An 11,171-nucleotide genomic window follows, 5' to 3' on the forward strand; every position below is an offset into this window, starting at 1 on the left:
AATGACAAAAATCACCTTTACAATGGTATAGAACCTAAGGAGCTTAAACCCTTAAGACCTGGAACGTATCTGTGTCATTTCTTGATTTGAGCTAAAAACTTTACACTTTGGCTATTCAAAAATAGCAGATCTACGAGCTTGTAGATCTGCTATTTTTGAAAAATTGTGAAAATGTGTGCAAATCTTTGAATATATATATTCTTTTAAAGCGAACATTCTTAACTCAAATCTTTGCTTCTGGGGGGGTCCATGGAAAAAAATATTTTGAGATGGGGGTCGGCAGCCAAATACATATAATTTTGGGGGTCCTTGACATGAAAACGTTTGAGCACCACTGATATAGAAACAAAGGTTTTTTTTTCAAAAAACTGTTAGGATTTAGAAGACATTTTTGTAGAATGGGCCTCAGGTCTTAACGGGTTAAACCCTTACCTGCATCTTGGAAAGGAAGTGGAGATTGTATTGGCTGAGTTATCTCTGGTTGCTTTATACCTGATCAGGCCAGGCCAACCGGAATGAACTGCTGTCTGTGTGTGTGTGTGTGTGTGTGTGTGTGTGTGTGTGTGTGTGTGTGTGTGTGTGTGTGTGTGTGTGTGTGTGTGTGTGTGTGTGTGTGTGTGTGTGTGTGTGTGTGTGGTGTCATGACCTGACAAAGATGTAATCCACGTGGAAATGTAATGTGTACTTTGCACCTTAATAAAAAGGCAGTAAATGTATCAGAGTTGCTCCTGTGCCTCCTTCTTACCTCTCTATTGTAAATATGTCTTTCATTACTGGATAAGGGAAATAATACTGTACTATGATGTTGACCTTTGAAATGTCACACTGACGATACATACAAGGAAATGTCCATGCGCAGTAAAATAGACAATTTCCAAAAGCTTTACAGTATATTCAGCAAAAATGGAGGTTACTGTACATTAGCATTATCATTTCCTCTCAAGGCCATAGAGCACCGAAGTCTGACGTGATTTACACATGCTTTGTTTGTACCTGGTTCGCGGTTTTCCACCCCCATTCTGAATCCCCATAGACGTATTTAATATCGCGTCAAATAAGAACTGTGTTGCAAAAATAAACAAATGACCCCGGCGGTTTGACTCATATGGATATGAAGCATCAACTGCTGGTGAGAAAACGATAATGTTACTTCCACCAAATGAGTTCAATTTTCGCCGGAAACAGACTGTATCAAATATAAGTGACTGACTATCATAAACTATACAGAACCTCCTCCCGGACAATATCGCCAGGACAGTTTGTTTATTTTTGGACCACAATTCTTATATGAGACGATTCTATGATGACCCAATGTTATTCTCCATAGCGAAAAACCTGGGGATGAACGAGTGACGTCAGGACTTCTGTATTATATTATAGGGCACAGCAGTGGCGGCCATTTTAATTTTTTTCCATAGAGATTTCCCAAAAATATTTACATCAATTATTTTAAGGCCAGAATCAAGCCATCCAGGATCCTGGTGATTCATGACCATAAAGCATTTGATTCTGTGACATTTCTTTTTGAAAACCACAAAACAAAGGGTTAGTATTAAATATAGTATATCATATCATTTGTAACTCTTTCACAAAATCAAATGTTTTATGTCATGAATCACCAGGATCCTGGATGGCTTGATTCTAGGCTTACAGTATAATAATTGATATAAATATATTTTTTAAAATCTCTATGGGAAAGATGAATGGGGTCTGAATAAATGTAATATTTGCATTCTGTGTGAATGTAGCCTGAATGATGACACATACGTTTTTGAATAAACAATATTTATGGGTGATTTAATCACACGAAGAAAAGAAAAAAACACCTGGTGTGCATGTGTAAGGCCTTCGCAAGAGGACACTTCAGCAATATTAGTGCAGTGTTGGAAAAAGTACTCCATTTCTTTACCTCAGTAAAAGTATCAATATTGCGATGTAGAAATACTCTGTTACAAGTAAAAGTCTGGAATAAAAAAAATACTTGAGTAAAGGTACAAAAGTATTGGTATCAAAATATACTTAAAGTACTGTTACGTCCCAGTCGGTGGTCTAGGGTGGAGGGACTATAACATACACCCAAATTATGGAATTGAGATGGACAGAGGTTTAGGTGAACTGAAAGTTTGTTTATTAAAAAACTAAAAAGGTTACCAAAAATAATGAAATAAGCCATGTAACAATACAGGGAGGGTCTGGTGGTGCCAAAGGAAAGAATGCAATACAACTCACCATCTAAATAAAGTAAAGATCTCACCTATTCAAAGAGAAACAAAATCCTTCCTACTCTAACACAGGGGTCTTCAACGTTTTCAGGCCAAGGACCCCCTAGCTTAGAGAGAGATGAAGCAGGGACCCCCTCTATATTGCATAACACTTTGTTTCAGATTAAACTTTTTTTTGTTTACTTGGTCTGCTCTTTTTTCCCTCTAAACGTACACCTTTTTGCCAAAAATAGCCGAGCTTGTAGATCGGCTATTTTTGGCTAAAGTTCTCCCTCGAAAAAGGGATGCTAGGGTTCGAGTGGTTAAGGTAAAAAAATAAATATCATATCACACAAAAATTTGGCGGACCCCCTGTAGTAACTCTGAGGACCCCCTAGGGGTCCCGGACCCGCTGTTGAAGACCCCTGCTCTAACAACAAACAGAAAATACAATGGGTGGCACTCACCTCTAGACTAGTGTGAATAAACAGGTAATTACCTACGTGCAGAAATGTACAGGGTATCCCAAAACTAAACTACCCTTCTCTGTAACGTTTGGTAGATTGAAGATATTACAAAACTTAATTGGTTAGGAGTTGAACAAACAATTGACTGAATGGCAGCAAGACGGCTGCCACACACAGGTGATTTATATAGGGTGATTGGCTGGAGATGATTGGTGGCTTGAGGAGTGGACGACCAACCGGAGGTGAGAGGCGGAGTCGAATGCTGAAGGATGGGACCTGGGAATGAATGATAGACAAGAGGGAAAAGGCAAGGGGAAGAAAGCAGCAAACACAGACAGAAGTGTATGCCTGATGATGGCAGTACACGTAACAGTACAAAAGTAAAAGTACTCATTATGCAGAATGTCCCATTTCACAAGTTTTCAAATGTATAAAAAAATATTTTGAAAATAGCAGATCTACAAGCTCGCAATGCGTCGTATCGCGACGCATTGCGAGCTTGTAAATATGCTATTTTCAAATGGCCGAAATGTACATAGGGCTGAAGTGGTTAATGTATGTTTTGTAATAATATTCTAAATCTACAAAGTAACTACTGTCCCACTGAGCTAATAGTCGGCTATCAGACCTCCGTTATTTCAACGTCTATAATATAGATGGTCTACTCTGTGTGGAGTTTGCATGTTCTCCCCGTGTCTCCTAGGGTAGTTAATACCCTCATAAAAACATGTAGTAATCCTGGTCGCTATACCGCCTCCCCCATGACAGCCGGGGCGCCTGATGGAGGGGAAGGGAACTGGTTGGAATAACGTGTTCCTTCCACGCGCTACGTCCAACCAGGGAAACTCCCCCCTGTCAGGTGACAAGAAGGTCAGTTGGCTCTCATGCACTGAAGGAAGCATGAGCTCGGCCCTGGCCTCCCCAGGCTGTGGGGGACTGGTGTAGCGCTGGTGTAGGGCTGGTGTAGCGCCCAGGATCACTTAGGAAATTGGCACCGGGTGAAAAAAATGGGTTACAAAAATCGCGGGATAAAAATTATAGAAAAAATATATATAGATGGTCTATAAATAGACGCTTAAAAAAAACGATAATCAACGTCTAGGCTAAGCCTAGACCGCTAAAAAACGTTTTAGCCTAGCCCTTAGACGTATTTTAATGTAATAGCCTGAAAAATGCTCAGTGGGGTAGTGACTAAAGTTTTCAAATAATTGTAGTGGTGTAAAAGTACAATAGGCCTATTTGCCTCTGAGATGTAGTGGAGTAGAAGTAAAAGTATTGACAATTGGAAAAGTACCTAAAATGTTACTTAAGTACAGTACTTGAGTAAATGCACTTAGTTACTTTACACCACTGTATTAGTGTATATTGAAAATATTCATGCAGCAATCACTGAAAAGTGAAGTGCAAAACAGCACTGCTTTTGAGTGTTTCAAACTTTCCATCACGGATCACATTTTAAACACTCAAACTAAATCATCAGTGTGAAAATTCCTATTTTTTTCTGAAATGATTGAAGAAGTAAAGCAGCAAACAACCTTCCAGACTTCTCAAGTGCCCACTCTTCTGCAAACCCATTATATTATTACCATGAGCCAATGAAACATTTAAAAGTACCATCCACTCCACTCAAATAACACACTGCAACTTCAACTTTGTCTCTCTACCATGAAGTGTGGTGCACATGCATTGTACCTGGCACAACATGTTTTGTACCTATTTTCAGTTAGGTGAGGGGGAAAGAGTAGACGATGGGAATTGAATACAGTTGCGTTCTCACTGTTAATCCATTCATTTATCATTTCATTCTCAAACAAACCCCAAACACATTTAGCCTACATATAGTCACATAGTTACTTATACATCTGTGGCCCTGCACAACATAGATATACTTTTACTTTGTGAGACCATGGTCTGAGTGTTTGTAGATTTGCTGGGAGGACTGTTATAGAGGAAGAATAGTTGTAGAGGAAATGGAACTATGCTAGTCAGTGTGCTGGATTTACACATTTATTTGGAAAAGCCATTTCCTCTACAACTATTCTGGATATTACTGAAGCAACATGGATAGGCAAATGTACTGTAAACAAAACTAAATTACAACTTTTTTTGTTTCGTTTTTTTGAGAGGGGGGGGGTATCTGCACCTTTTTATAAGCTCTGTGGATGTATTATTTTCTTTTTTATTATTTGTCTAAAAAGAAACAAAAAGCAATCAATACCACCTTTAACTGAAACAGTGAGAGACAAAGAGAGAGTTACTATGTGTTAATGAACTTTTATTCATTGAACTGTTGATACACAGTATGAATAATTAGGGAGATGGAGATGTATTCTATTCCTGCTGCTCCTTTAGTCACTGCAACATGAATTTGTGACACCATAAAACGACAGAATATTATGAATTAGTGACACCATATTCCATATGGGTTACATAATGTTGTCTATGTGTTTCTATGGTCTCTGTAGGTTTTCTGATGATAGAGGACTCGCTCCTCCTAGAACCTACAAGTCGTCTTAATGTGTTTATTATTATCTTCTCTCTCTCTTGGATCTAGCCATTTTCCATCAGTACATCAGTCTGTTTTGAGAGTGTCATTATTCTGGCCTCAGCAAGCATTTGACACTATTTGTCCACTTGCCAGATTGTTGCACTTGGGACTTCTCAACAATAATATGCAAAAAAATAAAAAAAAATAAAACCTCTTGTCATTTTGAAATGAAATGTGTGATAAAATCTGTTGTCTAAGCGTGGCCTGTACCTACATGACCCTGATGTATATTAATCGTTAGATTATTGTGTTCATTCATCATTGTATCTTGTCACTTTGGGGGTACTTGTACATGTATATACATGTATCCATAATGTGTTTACCATTGCCATTTGTAATTGGAGAAATGGTTACAAATACTAAAATAATTATGGATTGCTATGAGCTCAGGGTGATTCTATTTGCCTCTCATTGTTATAGCAAATCGTAGCTGAAGTTACTCTTTATATGTACACACCCATTTCCCTGTTAAAAATGCCTGAAGAAGATCCAACAGGATCAAAACGTTGATAAGCAATAAGCAACAAGTGGAGCTGAGAAATATACCAGTGTTGAAGACTTTATTGTTTTCTACTGAATCACTGTTTGTCCAGCACCAGGGTGAGATTGGATCGCCTAGTCTAGGCTGCCTACTCCATAGAGGCTCCTCAAATGCAATTCCAATTTGGGGTTGATTATATGGATTTTTATTTTTTAAGAAATAGGCCCTGCCTGCTAATTTATAAAGCCAATTACAGACAAACAGTATGGAATGTAGCAATGCTTATTGCCACATGACTCACAAGACCATTTGTACCTAATTTGGTGGAAAGAAATGGTCTTTAAATGAACCATTATAGTTTATAATGACACCAAGATATTTAAAGCAGTGGACAATCTAAAAAAAATCTCCATTGCACAAAATCGAGTTATTGCTAATATCAACTTTTGTCTGACCAAAAAAAAAACATTAGTTTTATCACTATTAACCTTTAATTTCCATTTCCCACAGAAATCACACATATATATGCATGGTCTATTGCTTTGGGTGGCCATAGCTGAATAGGTAGAAAGCCTGACTGGGAAGCAGAAGGTTCCCGGCAATGTTGAGTCCCGGCAATGTTTCGAGGTTTTTAACCTGTTTTTAACAGTATGTATCAGAATGTATGCATACGAACTGTGTCCGATGCCTTACTTTAATCAATGAAAGAATCAAACACCATCTTTTAAAAACAATACAAATCAAATACTTAGTGAAACTGTGGTAAAACTGCTTCTGAGCATTTGTACAGCTTTGTGTAGCTTTGCTGTAGCTTTTCCAATACATTTCTTTAAGTTTCCTCTAAAACTATTCTGGTTACTTTTAGAACGGAAATAGTGAAAAACAGACACTCGCAGAGATGTGTTCATGAACTCCATCATTTTTATTCATTGATCTGTTGTATTTTCATGTTGATATACACAGACAGTGTGAATAATTAGGGAGTTGGAGATGCATTCTATTCCTGCTGCTCCTCAACAGCCTTTGCATCAGCCACATGTCTTATCTTTATGGCTAAGCTCTTTGGAAGTGAGGTGTTCCACTTCATACGGCTTTCATCATTTCTAACACCACCACCACCAAGTGTGTACAGGCCATTGGGGTTCGCGCTAGTACTATACCAACAGCCGTTGAACCAGAATCCACCCAAAGCATACTGAGCACAGTTGATCGAGTTCGTATCCTGGTCTTTGTCATAGGTGGAGAACTTCATGTTGTTGTAGTATGACAAACTGTCCCCTGAAAAGAGGATAATAAAACATAAAATGAATACAATTTAAATTCTGACCAAACCAGATTCAAAACTGAGCTGCAATTAGCTGCTCAAACGTCAAACATCTACATGAAAAACCCTAGACATGATTGATATGTATTGGTATATTTGACGTTTTAAAGAGTTAGATTTATATGAATTTATTCATCACATACCCAGCCTTGAGCCTACATTGCCTTGGGTGAGGGTTTGATAAAAGGACCAAGAGGATGATAAGCTTAAGGTAAGTGGCCCGCAAGATATTCATCTTGCTTTAGGTAGCTTGTCTTAGATTACAATTTGTAATTTGAAGACTAGATTTGTTTGAATTGAATACTCTGCTGAAGCCTCCTGAGATGTTTACGTTCCTCACCTGCTCCTCCGTCCACATAGCTGCCCAGATGGAGCTGGTAGCCAAAGGTCTCAGGGTCGATGGAGAAGGAGGTGTATTGGGCGTAGAGCTTCCGTCCCTCCCAGTCCTCCATGTCTGCTCTCAGCTCACGCTTCTTCTCTCATCGTCAGCCAGAAGATGTTATCCAGACCTTATAGGAGACACACAGAGAGTCTGTTTCAATGAATGAATGAATGAATGAATGAATGAATGAATGAATGAATGAATGAATGAATGAATGAATGAATGAATGAATCAATCAATGCTTTTCACATACAGGCTAGTGCAGTGCAAAGGGCTCTTTATTTGGTTTCTGCCAGACAGCGACTATATATATATATATATATATATATATATATATATATATATATATATATATATATATATATATATATATATATATATATATATATATATATATATATATATATATATATATATATATATATATATATATGGCAGAAACCAGAAACCATAATTCCATTCGATCCTCAAACTGTCAACCAAACCAGCTAACTTCACCCCCTCTCCCCTGCGTGGCAGACAGAGCTCAGAGCTGCTGGCTGCAGAGCGGAAGATAAACACACTTTAACTAGGCAGGGTTTTTTCCCCATAGTCTGTTAAAGGTAACTATGCAGTGTACTGCACAGTGAACTAGCACTGACGCTAATGTTTTGAAAACAATTAATTCTATTTCTAAATTCTATGTATTTTGACTGTTTTCTGAGGAGAGCAATGTGACAAGAAATGAGTTCATAGCATTTCTGTCGTGTTAGTTCTAATGAAACTGCAACTCTGTGAACCTCTCTTTGCAGAAGTTATTGTAATATTTAAAGTCCTGCTAATTATTGTATGCCTATATGAGCAGTGTCATGAAGCATCAAGGCATTCATTCACAAGTTGTGATGCATTGTGAGCTTGGAGATCCATTGTCAGCTACAGGAGGCTATTCTTATCAATGATGGACAAAACCTCCTAAATCCACTTGAGCTGGATTTGGGTAAAGTGGTGATAATAATGACAGATATAGTATCTGACAATATATAAAGTAAAATACTAATTTTGAAGAGGCAGTATTGCTTAGTTTGAAAAACTATACATTTGTTTTCATTTCCTGAAAATGTTATACTTTGTTTTTTCATTTCGTGAAATTTCTACATTTTGGAGTTAGCTGGTTAGATATATTATTAGATTATTATTATTTCTCACTTCTTGCTTCTGCTTTTGCTTTTGTACTCATCAACAAAATAACACACCTATCCAATACTCTCCAGCTACATCCCCAAAGCCATTCTTGTAGTGGTCCCAGGGTCTGTTGAAGTTCACAGTTCCATCCATCCTCCTCTGGATGACCTGAGATATAAGAGAGTGAAGGGCTGTGAATTATCTTAATAGTTTTGTGGGAAACAATGGAGTTCTATCTGTCAAATTTAACCCAAAGGGCTTTACAGACTGTTAACTAACAGAACAAAATGACACCCATGTCCTTAAACGAAGAACAACTCTTGAGTGAAATGGCAACACTTCATACCTGTAGCTAGTGTCAGGTGACGTACAGTACAGTACAGTACAGTACAGTACAGTACAGTACAGTATATAAGCTGCATGAATGCAAAGCAGGGTGTTACTGTGGATGACTGGATTGTCTACAATCAGTGGACAGAAGCCAAAGTGATACCTTTTATCTAATGAAAAAATAAACCAAGTTTGATATCTTTTCTTTAATGTATTAATGTAATACCTGTTTTATTAATTATATATATTTAATTCCGTTCTGTATGATTTTAATCTATGTAAGGACAAAGTGTTCAGTGATCAGTTGAAATGTAAGTATACTCACGGTCCAGCCACCTCCATCAGTGTCCATGTCACAGTAGACATGCAGGGGGCTGGTAGGACCTCCAGGGTAGATGGTGTACACCCCACTGGGACTGGTTTTGTCACGCTGGTGGATGTCATCACAGTCAGTGGGCAGGTAGAACTGCGAGGGGACACACACTACTGGAACCAGTAGAGCTAGCAGTAACGCTGCCTGAGAGAGAGAGAGAGAGAGAGAGAGAGAGAGAGAGAGAGAGAGAGAGAGAGAGAGAGAGAGAGAGAGAGAGAGAGCCTGAATTGTTTTTCTTAAAGGAGAATTCCGGTCATTTTAAGTGTTATGTTTGATGTGTGTCAAATCACTTACCAACGTAGGAATGAAAATCGCGTAACTCCACAGAGCCCCCTATCGACCCCCACCGTTGTCATTATAGGAGGATATAGGATAGCCCAAATTCGCCTATTTTAACCAATGCAAAGTCTGTTTTTTTGCTTCTAGTACTCATTGTTGAGTCCCATGATAATGTAACAGGCGCTAAAACTCCCGACAAGCTAACGGCTAATAACAAACGAGCTAACGCTGGGGCTGCTTATCTCTCTGCATGGCAGCCCCAGGTTGCCAGGTCGGGAGAGAAACCAGCAACCAGCATTAGCTCGTTCTGTTATTAGCCGTTAGCTTGTCGGGAGTTTTAGCGCCTGTTACATTATCATGGGACTCAACAATGAGTACTAGAAGCAAAAAAACAGACTTTGCATTGGTTAAAATAGGCGAATTTGGGCTATCCTATATCCTCCTATAATGACAACGGTGGGGGTCGATAGGGGGCTCTGTGGAGTTACGCGATTTTCATTCCTACGTTGGTAAGTGATTTGACACACATCAAACATAACACTTAAAATGACAGGAATTCTCCTTTAAAGATGAGTCATGACAGTAAGATCTAAGACAACCTATTACAGTAGCTGCTAGCAGTAGAATATTCAAACCATGAAACCACAATGAAATACACCCCATATATATATGTATATATATATATATATATACACACACACACACACACACACACACACACACACACACACACACACACACACACACACACACACACACACACACACACACACACACACACACACACAGTTTGAACCAACTGACCGACCTCCCCACCCACAGATCTTATCCTTCGAGCCCCGTGGTCTGACTAGAAGGTCTAAAAAGAAACCCTTTCATTGTCTCTGGAACTACCAGATCCACATAAACTCTTACCTGCATCTTGGAGAGAAAGGTGGAGATTGTGTTGACCACTGAGTTACTCTGGCTCGTTTTATACACTCGTTCAAGGTTGTGTGACCAGGGATTAAAGTTCAGACGTTTGCTCAATAACAACGGATGTCCAAAAACTTGCCCGTTGAGTTTATAACAAAATGATTTATTCTCTGTAGTTGTGCGTCACTTCAGCATACAAACATGATGCAAGATAAACAGTCAAACGCACAGCTTACAGTGCTTGGCACTGTAAGCTGACTTGGCACGAGGGCTGGCAACTGAAATGTGAACCTGAAATTCAAATATGGGACACCGTTCCGGGCATCCCTTATTTCCAAGACAAATTAGGGCTTTACAGCATTTCCAGTAAATGACTCTCGACACAACAAAAAGTCAAAGTATGCAGCTGTTACACTAACACAATGTACACAAAGTATAGGCTACATACTCCGGGTCAAATAATACTTCTCTCCAAGTAAAAGTACTGAAGTACGTACTTTAAATATTTAGGTATTCAAAAGTAATAGTTTTAGCATCAATGAATTGCTGTATTGATAATGCAGTTAGTTCATAACTCTCTGAAACCACCTATTGACTGACCTATAAAAAATGCAGTTGAATCAACAAAACAGCATGGCCATGTTCTGATACAGCCGTGTGTGTGTGTGTGTGTGTGTGTGTGTGTGTGTGTGTGTGTGTGTGTGTGTGTG

At 38.7% G+C, this 11,171-nt stretch overlaps 1 pseudogene across 1 annotated transcript; it reads right to left on the bottom strand.

The window, feature by feature from the left end:
• Positions 1-6,694: 6,694 nt before the first annotated feature.
• On the bottom strand, positions 6,695-10,467 carry LOC311055870 (microfibril-associated glycoprotein 4-like; annotated as a pseudogene). The gene is made up of 5 exons: positions 10,462-10,467; positions 9,220-9,411; positions 8,636-8,732; positions 7,362-7,530; positions 6,695-6,975 (listed from the first exon to the last, which is right to left on the bottom strand). The product of its transcript is annotated as a microfibril-associated glycoprotein 4-like (transcript).
• Positions 10,468-11,171: the final 704 nt, after the last annotated feature.

The sequence above is a fragment of the Gymnoscopelus microlampas genome (genome assembly GCF_963454915.1).
Source record: "Gymnoscopelus microlampas genome assembly, chromosome: 2".
Classification (NCBI taxonomy): domain Eukaryota; kingdom Metazoa; phylum Chordata; class Actinopteri; order Myctophiformes; family Myctophidae; genus Gymnoscopelus; species Gymnoscopelus microlampas.